At 36.3% G+C, this 12,544-nt stretch overlaps 1 pseudogene; it reads left to right on the top strand.

The window, feature by feature from the left end:
- Window positions 1-1,077: 1,077 nt before the first annotated feature.
- LOC116854296 lies at window positions 1,078-1,815 on the top strand (annotated as a pseudogene).
- Window positions 1,816-12,544: the final 10,729 nt, after the last annotated feature.

Raw genomic sequence — 12,544 nt, 5'->3', positions numbered from 1 at the left:
TCTCTAGGTGGAAAGACCATGAACAGTACATTTGGAGGGGGTCCTCAAAACTCCCCCTACAAGAGCTTCCTATCTGCTGACTGCCAGGGCTCTGTCACTATTTAGGTTAAATATTGTGTTTTCACTGTTAAAATATGTTAAGCCAGTAGTATCCATGAATTCTTTAGTTTGAAGTTGTTTGCTGAGAAATGTAATGGAACTAAATCCATCTGATGGATGAAAGAGAGAAAAGAGAAAAATATGAATTATGAAATCTGCATGGGGCCCTGAATGGAGAGAGATGAGAAAGAATTCCACAACCTCACTCTGCCCTCTCCCTTTCTTAGCCCAGCATAGTACACAGTGTCGTCAGGGGCCCGTAGTAAGCCCTGCTTACCCTCAGGCAGCTGTGTGACAAAACCATAAAACACCAGAGTAAAGATCTGGCTTGAAATCCTGGCTCAGCTATTAACAAGCTGTGACTTGGGCACATCAGTTAAACTTTCTAAGTCTCTGTCCCCTTGATTCTAATTTGGGATTAATGTGAACTCCCTCATAGAGTGGGTGTGAGGCTTAAATAAGATGACATATGGGAAAGCACCTTGTTAAATGTGGTTTTTTTAACTACTATATAAATATGTTATCATTATTATTAGTTGAGCAGATTGGAAAAATAACTGTAGCTTTTTGATTTCCAATTTTGAGATTATATATATATATATATATATATATATACATATATATATATATTCCCTCAAAACAACTGATTTCTACAAAATAATAATATTTCAATAATATTATAAAAAAAATATTACAAGACAGCCCCAGAAAAAGGGCTATATAGACACCTGGGTCTGGAATACACAGGAATCTAGATACTCTTCTGAGAGAATCATAATATAGCACATTGAAGGCTCTGGAGAGTCCTGTAAGAATGAACCCAATATAAGGGTATTCTATATAGAATTTTCCAAACCATTTGGAACAAAGAAACTTCCTTTCCTCTAACATTTCTTAAAATCCAATGGAAACAGTGATCCAGAGAGTACCTTTTGAGCTTTTTTACGTGGCACCTTCGGGGTAACAGGCTGCTTTAAGATGAAACTGAACATCTCTCTCCCAGCTACTGGCTGCCAGAAACTCACTGAAGTAGATGGTGAACATAAACTTCTTACCCTTTATGAAAAGCATATGATCACAGAAGTTGCTGCTGATACTCTCTGTGAAGAATGGCAAGTTCACGTGGTCCAAGTAAGCGGTGGTAATGACAAACAAGGCTTCCCTTCCCAAGGAAGCAGGGTGTCCACCCGCTGCTGAGTAAGGAGCACTCCAACAACAGACCAAGGAGGACTGAACAGAGGAAGCTCAAATCTCTTCGGGGTCGTATCGTGGATACCAATCACGCTGTTTCCAACTTTGTCACTTTAAAATAACGGCATAAGGATATCCCTGAACTCACGGATACTACTGTGCCTTGCCTCCTGGGGCCCAAAAGAGCCTGCAGAATCTGCAAACTTTTCAGTCTCTCTAAAGAAGATGATGTCCACCAGTATGTCATGAGAAAGCCCTTAAAAAAAGAAGGTCAGAAAGCTAGAAGCAAAGTGCCCAAGACGCCTCATCTTGTTACTCCACATGTCCCTCCAACACAAATGTTGGTACGTTGCTCTGAAGAAACAGTGTACTAAGAAAAATAAGGAAGATGCTGCAGAATATGCTAAACTTTCAGCCAAGAGAATGAAGGAGGCTGAAGAAACACACCAGCAACAGATTGCCAAGAGTCAGAGGTTGTCTTCGAAGACAGCGTCTACCTCTAAGTCTGAATCCAATCAACAATGAGATTTTCTAAGAGTAACAAATAAATAAAATCAGACGGCAAATCTCAAAAAAAAATTTTTGAGAAATACAGTAAAGCAGACTATTCATGTTTAAAAAAATATACTCTTAAAGCATCATGTTCTGCACATCCAGCTTTTTACTATGCTTGACTGGGAGGGAAGAGACTGCTCTGGGCAGATGCTTCTGTTGAGAACAAGGTTGGGATTTGTGCTGCTGAATCTCTACCTTCAATATCACCTAGTCTCTCAATCCTCTTGATGATCACTATTCTCCTCTCTTTGTTTTATCTAGAATTTGATTTTTTGTTTGGCATTATCTTCTCTGCTCTTCTATTTTGTCTCTTTTAGGAAATGCACCTTTAAATCACCATCAAAAAAGTCTGTCACCATTTCACTGGGTGCTAGTACTGTCTTGTCCGGAGAACACCGCTGAGGTAGCAGGCCTTCCAGGTGCTTCCTCCTGTCTCCTATCCCCACCTTCCAATGCAGGCTCACCCAACTGCCCTGACAGCAAGAATCTTGAAGAGAAGTTTCATTTTTCTTTAGAAAACATAAAACATCTTAATCAGTTAAGGGCATTTTAATAACTGATTATCATATTAGTAGTTTCTAACACTGGCCAGCCTAAACTCTTGCAGAAGAGAGTGGAATGCTCCATTCCATTGATATCTATTACTAGAAGACTTTTATTATCAATTAAAGAATTTAATGTTTTCAAAAATAACTAAAAAATGAAATTGCACTACCCAAACCAAACTGATACATCCCCAAAGTCTCTGTTGACAATGATGTTGTTAGTGCATTTCTAGTTCACTATACCTAAATATAAATAAGCCTGAGTAAAAACTCATAACACACACACACACACACACACACACACACACACATATATTTCAAATTCATATGACAAGCAAAAACTCATCTACACTATTCTTTTTTAAAAAAATGAATGGTATTCTGCAGTAGAGCATGTTAACTTTTTTTTATCCAGGATTTCTTTCTTCAAACTACGTTCATTAGGTTCCTTAAGAGAAAATAAGATGTTAACTTATAGTGAAAAAAAACAAAAAGAGGCAGTTTTATAACTTACCTTGTACCTACTAGAATAAGAGAAGTCTGATATTTTAAAAAATAAATTAATTAATTAAAAAAATAAACAAACCACTTCTGGCAGCAAGAAATGAAAAATAAGAAATGAGTGCATGCAAGATTTGATGATATAACATTTCATCAATGATATAACATTTTCTTTTATATAATTTCAATGATATAACATTTTCTTTTCTTTGGGTTTCAGGCTCTTTCTATTGTTACATAGTTATATCTTTACATTTTTATCTTTTTTAAGTGTAATTAACATATAATATTATAGGGGCGCCTGGGTGGCTCAGCGGGTTAAAGCCTCTGCCTTCAGCTCAGGTCATGATCCCAGGGTCCTGGGATCGAGCCCCACATCGGGCTCTCTGCTCAGCAGGGAGCCTGCTCCCCCCCCACCCCGCCTGCCTCTCTGCCTACTTGTGATCTCTCTCTCTCTCTATCTCTCTCTGTCAAATAAATAAATAAATAAAATAAAAAATAAAAAAACATATTATATTAGTTTCAGGTGTACAACATTGGTTCAACAATTCTATACATTACTTGATGCTCACCATGATAAGTATAGCCACCATCTATCACCATAAAACATTATTACAGTATTATTGATTATATTTCCAATGTTGTACTTTTCATCTCCATGATTTATTTATTTTATAAGTGGAAGCTGGAACCTTTTAATCCCTTCATCTATTTCACTCATTCCCACTCCTACCTTCCTTCTGGCAACCACCAGATTGTTCTCTGAATTTAAGAGTCTGGTTTTTTGTTTGTTCTGTTTTTTATATTCTACATATAACTTAAATCTTATGGTATTTGTCTTTCTCTGTTTGACTTATTTCACTTAGCATACTGCCCTCTAGGTCTATCCATGCTGTCTCAAATGGCAAAGTCTTATTTTTTTATGGTTAAATAATATTCCATTGTATACATACACCACTCTTCTTTATCAATTCATTTATCAATGGACACTTGGGTTGCTTCCATATCTTGTCTGTTGGAAATAATATTGCAGTAACCATACAGGTGCATACATATTTTGAATTAGTGTTTTTGTTTTCTTTCACTAAATACCCAGTAGTGGGATTACTGGATCATATGGTATTTCTATTTTTCATTTTTTTTTAAGATTTTATTTATTTATTTGACAGAGACCACAAGTACACAGAGAGTCAGGCAGAGAGAGAGAGGGGGAAGAAGGCTCCCCGCTGAGCAGAGAGCCCGATGCGGGACTCAATCCCAGGACCCTGAGATCATGACCCGAGTCAAAGGCAGAGGCTTAACCCACTGAGCCACCCAGGCACCCCCTCTATTTTTCATTTTTTAAGGAAGCTTCACACTGTTTTCCAAAGTGGCTGTACCAGATTACATTTCCATCAGCAATATACAAAAGTTTCCTTTTCTCCACATCCTTGTCAACACTACTATTTCTTGTATTTTTATACTAGTCATTCTGATTTGTGTAAGGTGATACTTTATTGTGGTTTTGATTTGCATTTCCCAGATGATGGGTGATTTTTTGTCTATTAGCCATCCATATGTCTTTTTTGGGAAAGTGTCTATTCAGGTCATCTGCCCATTTTTAATCAGATTGCTTGTTTTTTTTGCATTGAGTTGTATAAGTTCTTTATATATTTTTTATATTATCCACTTATTGGATAAATGATTTGCTAATATCTTCTCCCATTCGATAGGATGCTTTTTAGTTTTGTTGATTGCTTCTTCCATTGTACAAAAGCCTTTTATTTTGATGTAGTCTCAATAGTTTATTTTTGTTTTTGTCTTCCTTATTTCAAGACACATATCCAAAAATATATTGCTAATGGCAATGTAGAAGAGGTTACTGCCTATGTTCTCTTTTAGGGAAGAGGTTTCAGGTCTTACATTTAGATCTTCAAACCATTTAAATTTATTTTTATATGAAGCATAAGAAAGTGATCTAGTTTCATTCTTCTCCATGTAGCTATTCAGTTTGCCCACTCCATACTGAGGAGACTCTCTTTTCTCCATTGTCTATTCTTATCTCCTTTGTCATAAATTAACTGACCATATGGGTATGGATTTATCTCTGGGCTCTCTATGCTGTTCCATTCATCTGTGTGTCTATTGTTGAGCCACTATGGTTTGTTTTTTTTTTTTATTACTTTAGCTCTGTAGTAAATCTTGAAATCTGGGATTGAGATACCTTCATATAGCTGTATCTTTAAAAAACACTTTATATATGAAATGCTCCTCTTAAAATCTCAAGTGGCATTACATATCTGAGGATTCGCAATCCAAACTATTTAGCTTGGCAATAATGAATGGCGTGGCATTAATCTACATTTTTATTTGCCACAATTCCCAAGTCCAACTCCCCAACATGACCTCATTCCTGTGCCCCTTTAATGTGTTTCTGAGAACACTGTTCATCATATTATAATGATTGGTCTTCCTATCTCTGTAACTAGAGTATAAGCTTTTTGATAGCAAAGCTACATATTTCTTACACAAGTCAGAAACAGTCACTCAATACATATGTGTATAATGAGCAAAACTTTAAAGGAAGAGAATCATTAAGCTCACATTTTTTGTAGGAAGACTCCTTTCTCAGCATACTGACCAGGTTTAAACATTAAAAAGTATAAATCCCTTTTAGAAATATGCCATCAACTGCATTTTTCATAGACAAGAAAGTATACGTACTTTAAAGAAACAGCTTTGCCCAGTGGTTGAAAGGACAAACTGGAGAGCTATCCTGCCTGAGTCCACACCCGGGCCCCATCATTTACTGCATGTATGATCGCAGCTAAGTGACTTAACCTCTCTTTACGTACAGGGGTGTCATCTCTAATACGTAACTATTCGTGACACTTACCTTACAGGACTGTTGTATTAAATGAGCCAATATGCTTAAAGCACTTAGGACAACATTTGGCATGAATCATATAAGCCTCAGTGGTGCTGGGTCATTCTCCTCTAAGGCTGTCATATTTGTAGTATCAGGCAATTCTCATGCAGCCTTTTTAAAATTGCATCTTATGTTTACTCACCCTGGCCATGAAAAGCATACCTGTGAGGGTGTACTAGTAAAAGCATTTTTAAAGTTGCTGCTTTCAAACCAGTGCCTGGGCAGGAAATTTTCCAAGTGGATTCCAAAAAGTAGAATGCCCCTTTAGCAGGCTCACAGGAAGATGTCAGATAGTTATTGCTTTATTTTTCTCATAAATGGTATACCCATCCCTTCACTGCACTTGTCCCAATTCCTGTCAATACTGTCTATCTTCTGCCAAGTTATGTAAAGCAGAATGCAGTCACCTTAATACGAACTTGCCAGAACCTTTTTGAGGGCTTAAGGCTCTAACACAATGCATCTTTATGTGGCAAACAAAATGACACTGGATTTTACACTGTCAGCTCATGCTAAGAACCCATATCAATTTATCTCCATAATATAACCTGCTCCATTTCATACGATTGCCTTTCAATGCTCATTTAGGACTGCAGATTATTAAGTGTGTTCAATTAATGATTTTGCATTTTTCCAAATTAAATCTTCTTCCCACACTAATTTTATAATTCAATTAAAATAGGCCATCAAGATTTCTTAGAATAATTTGCTCTTTATAAACCCTCTGCCATTTTTTCTCCATTGTCATTGTTTTAGTAGGCTTACTGCTGAAATGAAGCTGTGGATAAAAAGAAAATGTTTTCTAAACTTCCTATATTACTTTGCCAGGGCTGCTGTAACAAAGTGCCACAAACTGAGAGGCTTTGGCCCTGGCTCTTATCCTCTCACAGTTCGGGAAGCTAGAAGTCTGAGATTGAGTTGTCGGCAGGGTTACCACTCTTTGAGGGCTGTTGAGAAAAACTCTCTTCCTGCCCCTCTGGTAACTTCTAGTTTACTAGCAGTCCTCGGCTTTCCTTCACGTGTAGATGCATCAGCCTCATCATCTTCCCATGACATTCTCCCTATGTGTGTGCCTCTATGCACAAATTTCCCCTTTTTATGAGGACACCAATCACACTGGACTAGGGAACTGCCCTATTCCAGTACACTCTCACCTTAACTAATTATATCTGCAACAACCTTACTTCCAAATAAAGTCACATTCTGAACTACTGGGGGTTAGGATTGCAACATACGAATTGGCAGGGGGCACGTATACCAACCTATACCACTTCCCAGATCCAAAATGCTCTTGTAGACAAGTCATTTTGAAAATTCTTTGGTCCAACCTCCTATTCATATAGAACAGATACATCATGCAGAGAGCTCACTGGATTTCTTGAGAAACCTACTGGTTCACTCTAAATCATACCTGTGACTCAACACCTAAGGTTTGCTCAGATTTCCCACAAGGAGGGGAAACAAAACAACAACAGGAGCCCTTTCCTCTTCACTTTGTGCATTTCCTCTAAGATTCTCAGATAATTAGGGCACCTGGGTGGCTCAGTCAGTTAAATGTCTGACTCTCGATTTCAGTTCAGGTCATGATCTCAGGGTTGTGAGATCAAGCCCTGCATCAAGCTCTGCACTGGGCATGGAGCCTGCTAAGACTGTCTCTCCTCCTCTCCCTCTGCCCCTTCCCCTTCCTTCTCAAAAAACAAAACAAAACAAAAACACAGAGAATTTTCAGTCAATCAAAGGAAGTAATGCTTGGATAATGTTTTCCAAATTACAGATCACAGGCATTATTCCACATGACTCTAACAAATAACAACCTAGCAGACAGGCAACTACATAAAGTATTTTTATAAAGGAACCACAATTTGAAGGTTAAGCTTACAGGCTCTGAAGCCAGAACAAATGGATATGGATCCCAAATCTCTTTGCTTCCTGATTGTTTCACCACATACCTCTGTCAGGTACAAAAAGAATCTTCACAAATAAGAATCTTCACTTCATCAACTTGTAAGGATTAATAATTTAATCCATATAAATTGTTTAGAATGGTATCTGGTATATGAAATGTGTTCAGGAAAATGTGAGCTATTATTTTACAAATGATGACATTGAGGATCAGGGATACAAAATGACTTCTTCAAGAGAAGTCAGTGATGAGACCCAACCTCAACCTCAGAACTTCTGCGGCCTTCCATGTCACCAGACAGCATTCCTAAAAGACTTCATCTTTAAAGAGCATAAACATCACACTCTGAAGTAATGAAGACACTGGGGACTCTGACATAGGAGTAGAACATCGAACACTGTTATATGCTCAAGAAATCCCAAATGCCCAGGGCACTTGGGTGGCTCAGTTGGTTAAGCATCTAACTCTTGATTTTGGCTCAGGTCATGATCTCGGGGTCCTGAGGATCCAGCCCCATGTTGGGCTCTGTGCTCAGCAGGGAGTCTACTTGAAATTCTCTCTCTCTCTCTCCCTCTGTCCCTCCCCACCCACGTGCACATGTGCACTCTCTCTCTCCCCCTCCCTCAAAAACAAATAAATAAATCTTTAAAAAAGAAAGGAAGGAAGGATGAAAGAAAGAAAAGAAAGAAAGAAAGAAAGAAAGAAAGAAAGAAAGAAAGAAAGAAAGAAAGGAAGAGGAGAATGAGAGAGAAGAGAAGAAATCCCAGCAGCTGGACTGCCTGCTCAGATGCTAAATTTAGGGGAGGCAAAGTCCCCACAAAACCCCATCAATTAGCCACTTGCGTGGACAGTTCTGAAATAGCTGGTTTGGCTGGAGCAAGAAAAGCTAAGGAACTGCTGCCCTGAACCTAAATAAAGCCTATTTTTTGCCATATCCCACACACATGACTTACTGCAGTCAAGAAAACTCCTTGTATTAGTATTACTATTTCTTAAATTTGCTGTGTTTTTCATGTCTCTGGGAAATATTCTATATCTTATGTCCAATTTCATATCACTGTTCTGTTTATCTTTAAGAATGAGTCGTATTTTTTATTTTCAACTCTTCTGAGAAAACTTCCCTCACTGCCTAGCATGATATAGATGGACCCTCCCCCTCTTTTTCTTTTAGGACAGAATCATACTCCATCATAGCACTTGTGAGCTACATTACAATCCCTGATTTCCTGGGCTCCATTCCCCACCACACTCAGGATACCATGTTTGTTTTGGTATCTACAGTATCTTGCACAGAGCATGAATATTTATTAACTGAAAGAATTAATTAATTCATTAATTAATATATGAATAAAAGAGACAAGAAGACCTCAGAGTCCGAGCATCCAACCATTAGGCATATTATAATTCAACTTGACTTCTGACCAGAGACAGGGAAGATGGAATAAGTAAGTGATGAGGAGAATAGGTATGACTTTGTACGTGTTAATGAAGCTCCAAGTTGTTCTTCCTGGATCCAGAGAATTAAAAAAGAAAGAAAATTCCACCACTGTCTGTCTAGCCCGATTTGCGTGTGTTCAAATCTTCAAAGTATTCCCTTTGATTCCTTTAATCAATAGCTATTTTAGAAAGCTCTTCATTACTTCCTAATTGTCCAAATTCATTTTCTTCATTTTTCCTTATTAGAGGCAGATTTTTCAAATGAGTTAAGTAGATCAGTAATTCTAGAATCGTTATTAACTTCAAGCACTTCTCTCAGTTATTAGCATGTCCCTTCTCTCTCCAAGACTAGATTATTTTCTCCATTTTTAATAGGCCATCTGGTTCATTTTCTAGACTTTTTCCCTTCCATATATCTCTAATTAAGTCAACATTACCCTATCCTAAGACAAATCCATGTTTACTATAATCCTGATTCTAGAAACTTTAACGTATCTCTGGTTTTGGATGAAGATACAAGTGATTCCTTATTTGTTAACATGTCAAAAAATAAGTAAATAATTAGCATTTATTTAGATTTTAATGCATCCCAACCAAATAAGTTTATAAAGTCAGTGCTATGGCCCACAAAAGATTTTACAAATAATTTAAATGAATATTTTGATCCTTAAATATATTAAAATTAAAAATACACATATTCTTGACCCTAGCGATCCTACTTCTGGAAGTCTGTATCACAGAAATAAAAGCGCCATATTATTGTGCCCAAAACTTGGAAACAAAGTGAATGCTCATCAATAAATGGGTGGTTGAAAATGTATGATACGTCTATATCATGAAATATTACGCAGTTGTTTGTATATGAGTACATGGCATAGACAAAGATATAAAAGAGGATGCTACTGGGGAGGAGAGAAGCTGGAAGGAAAGAGGGAGAAAAAAAGGAGTAAGTTTAAAAAAAAAAAAAGCGGGGCATTCATGCTAAACAGTATATAGGATATAATCTCCTTTATGTAAAATTGCATATATGTGTATGAATATTAATAAACATAAAAGAATGAACTGAAGGCAACAGAGCTGCATTTTTACTTTATTGTATATATGGTAATGTTTTATAACTTGCGATGTCTAAAAATTTGAATTAATTTATCATTTGAATTATTATTTATATAATTTAGAAACATTAAAATTACTTTCACTGTGATATATACTATACAGAGAAAGTTTAGTGTCAGTCAGACCAATGATTACGTACTCAAACAACAGAATGCAAATTCAGCTGAATAAGAGATAGTTATAGGCAGTAACACCAGACTACACTCAACCATTTGATAGGGTATATGTCCTATCAACTATATTCTTTCAAAAAAACATTCTTTTCTGATTTTCATGTTTAATCTACTTCAAGACTCAGTTAACGTCATTCTTTCTTAATTGGGGTCTCCATTTGTTTACCCAAATATTTGATTTCCTACGAAGCTTTTAAAATTCCTCTGAGACCCTTTTAAATTTACATACTTTGTAATATCTCATTTTGTTGGATAAATGTGATACCATGTAGGAGACGTTTAAACTCCTACTTCAGGTTGTATATCTCTCAGAATTCATCCTTTCTCTTTTTAAATTCAACAGAGCAGTTCTGCCGTGAGAGAAGAAATGTGTCAAAATCTAAAGATAAACACAATTGGACAATAATGTCAAAAAATGAAATGCAGACTTTGCAAAGGTATTTTGTATGGTTGGTCTCTCATGACTTCCAGAACTTTCTGGTATATCAATAAACCTGTGGAAAAAAAATACACTGATTCTGCCTACATTTAAGATAATCCAGTACTCTCATCAACCTAAAATTGAAAAATAAAAAAATATATATAACTTGAATTTCAGAAAGAATTTTCATTACTTTGGTATATAAAAGTTAAGAGATTAAAATAATCAAAATATCAAGTACTGATGTAGAAAACAAAGAATAAATTAACCCAGGTGTAATTTCTAAGTCATTATCATTACCATATGTCTCTTTAATTACCTTTCTCCTCAGGGATTTGATGTTTTATAAGATTTGTTCTACCAAAATGAATTAACAAAGTAATAATTAATTTTTAAAATTCTTAATGAATCAATGACATGTGTAATTAGCCCATCACAGCTATTGATGAGGAAACCAGCTTTACAGATGTTATTGAAACAATTTCTTTAAAGGAAAATAACTTGTTATCATGGATCAATGTATAATTTTTGTTAGCTTCTGAAAAATGATGAGAATAGTTAAAGATATACACCAGACCTCAAAGAATACACTAACCCTTGTTTCAGAATCAATATTCCATAGTAAAAGAATAAATTGGGGTTGAGAATCAGCTTCACATTAATTCACAAATTCGTCAAAAAAAAAAAAAAAAAGAAGAAGAAGAAAAGAAAAAGAAAAAGAAAAGCAAACAGCCCAGAAAAGAGTATCAGATTAATTTGTAAGAATAGCTTCCAGGTGACCCATGAAAAACGTGAGCCTTAACCTTACGCCAAGAGCAGAGGAGAAAAATGGGCACCAGTGATGAGCTCTCAGCCACCTTCCAATTTCATTCACAAAGATCCAAATGACAGATAAGAAAAGGCAAAAGAATCGGCAAAAGATAATGACCACAATATTTTTGTTAGCTCTTTACATCTATTTCTTTAGCTTCTATAAGATAGGTTTTATTTTGGTTTTTTTTTCTTCCCTGAAGAGATAAATGCAGATGCAGTCACATTCTCTGGAGATTAGAATCAGATGATCAAGTCAAAACAAATCCTTTTGAAAGCACCCAATCTCATGGCAGATGCAGTAAAAGAGAAATCATTGGCCATTTCGAAAATTTCCTATACAAGAAATATTTCAAATGCATGTGTTCAAAATTGACAGTTGATAGAGCTCCAGCCTTAAAAATTAGGTTACTAAGTTTTGATACTTTGAGAATCAAGCAAATGTTGGGTTTTTTGTTTTGTTGTGTTTTCAATAAAGGGCACAAAAGTAGCAAATATCACATCACATCGAATTTGTGCTAATCCCCACTTCATCCACAAACCACAGATACCTCACAGAAAAATACTGTACCAGCACTTTCAAACCATTGCACTGTTAAAGATTTAACATCTGAGGTCAGAATGAGGTTTTCTTATTAAGCTGCCATTTCCTTTACAAAACAGACTATTTTGTACTTACTGCTACCCTTTGAACTCTTATAGTGAATAATTAAAACTAAACTGCAAAGCATATTTTGTGAGGCTGAGTACCCTGTAGGTTGTAGGTTTTTGCTTAGTGGCTCATTTTAAATGCTCACCCGTCTCTGAGGGATAACCCTGCCATTAGTCTGAATCGACAAAATTGGCTGGCCCCTAAAAGCAAAGCAGACAGCTCCAAATCTTAAT

This window comes from Lontra canadensis, unplaced genomic scaffold (genome assembly GCF_010015895.1).
Source record: "Lontra canadensis isolate GAN:19392208 unplaced genomic scaffold, GSC_riverotter_1.0 scaffold90, whole genome shotgun sequence".
NCBI classification, from domain to species: Eukaryota; Metazoa; Chordata; class Mammalia; order Carnivora; family Mustelidae; genus Lontra; species Lontra canadensis.
This window is presented reverse-complemented; position numbering and strand designations above follow the sequence as displayed.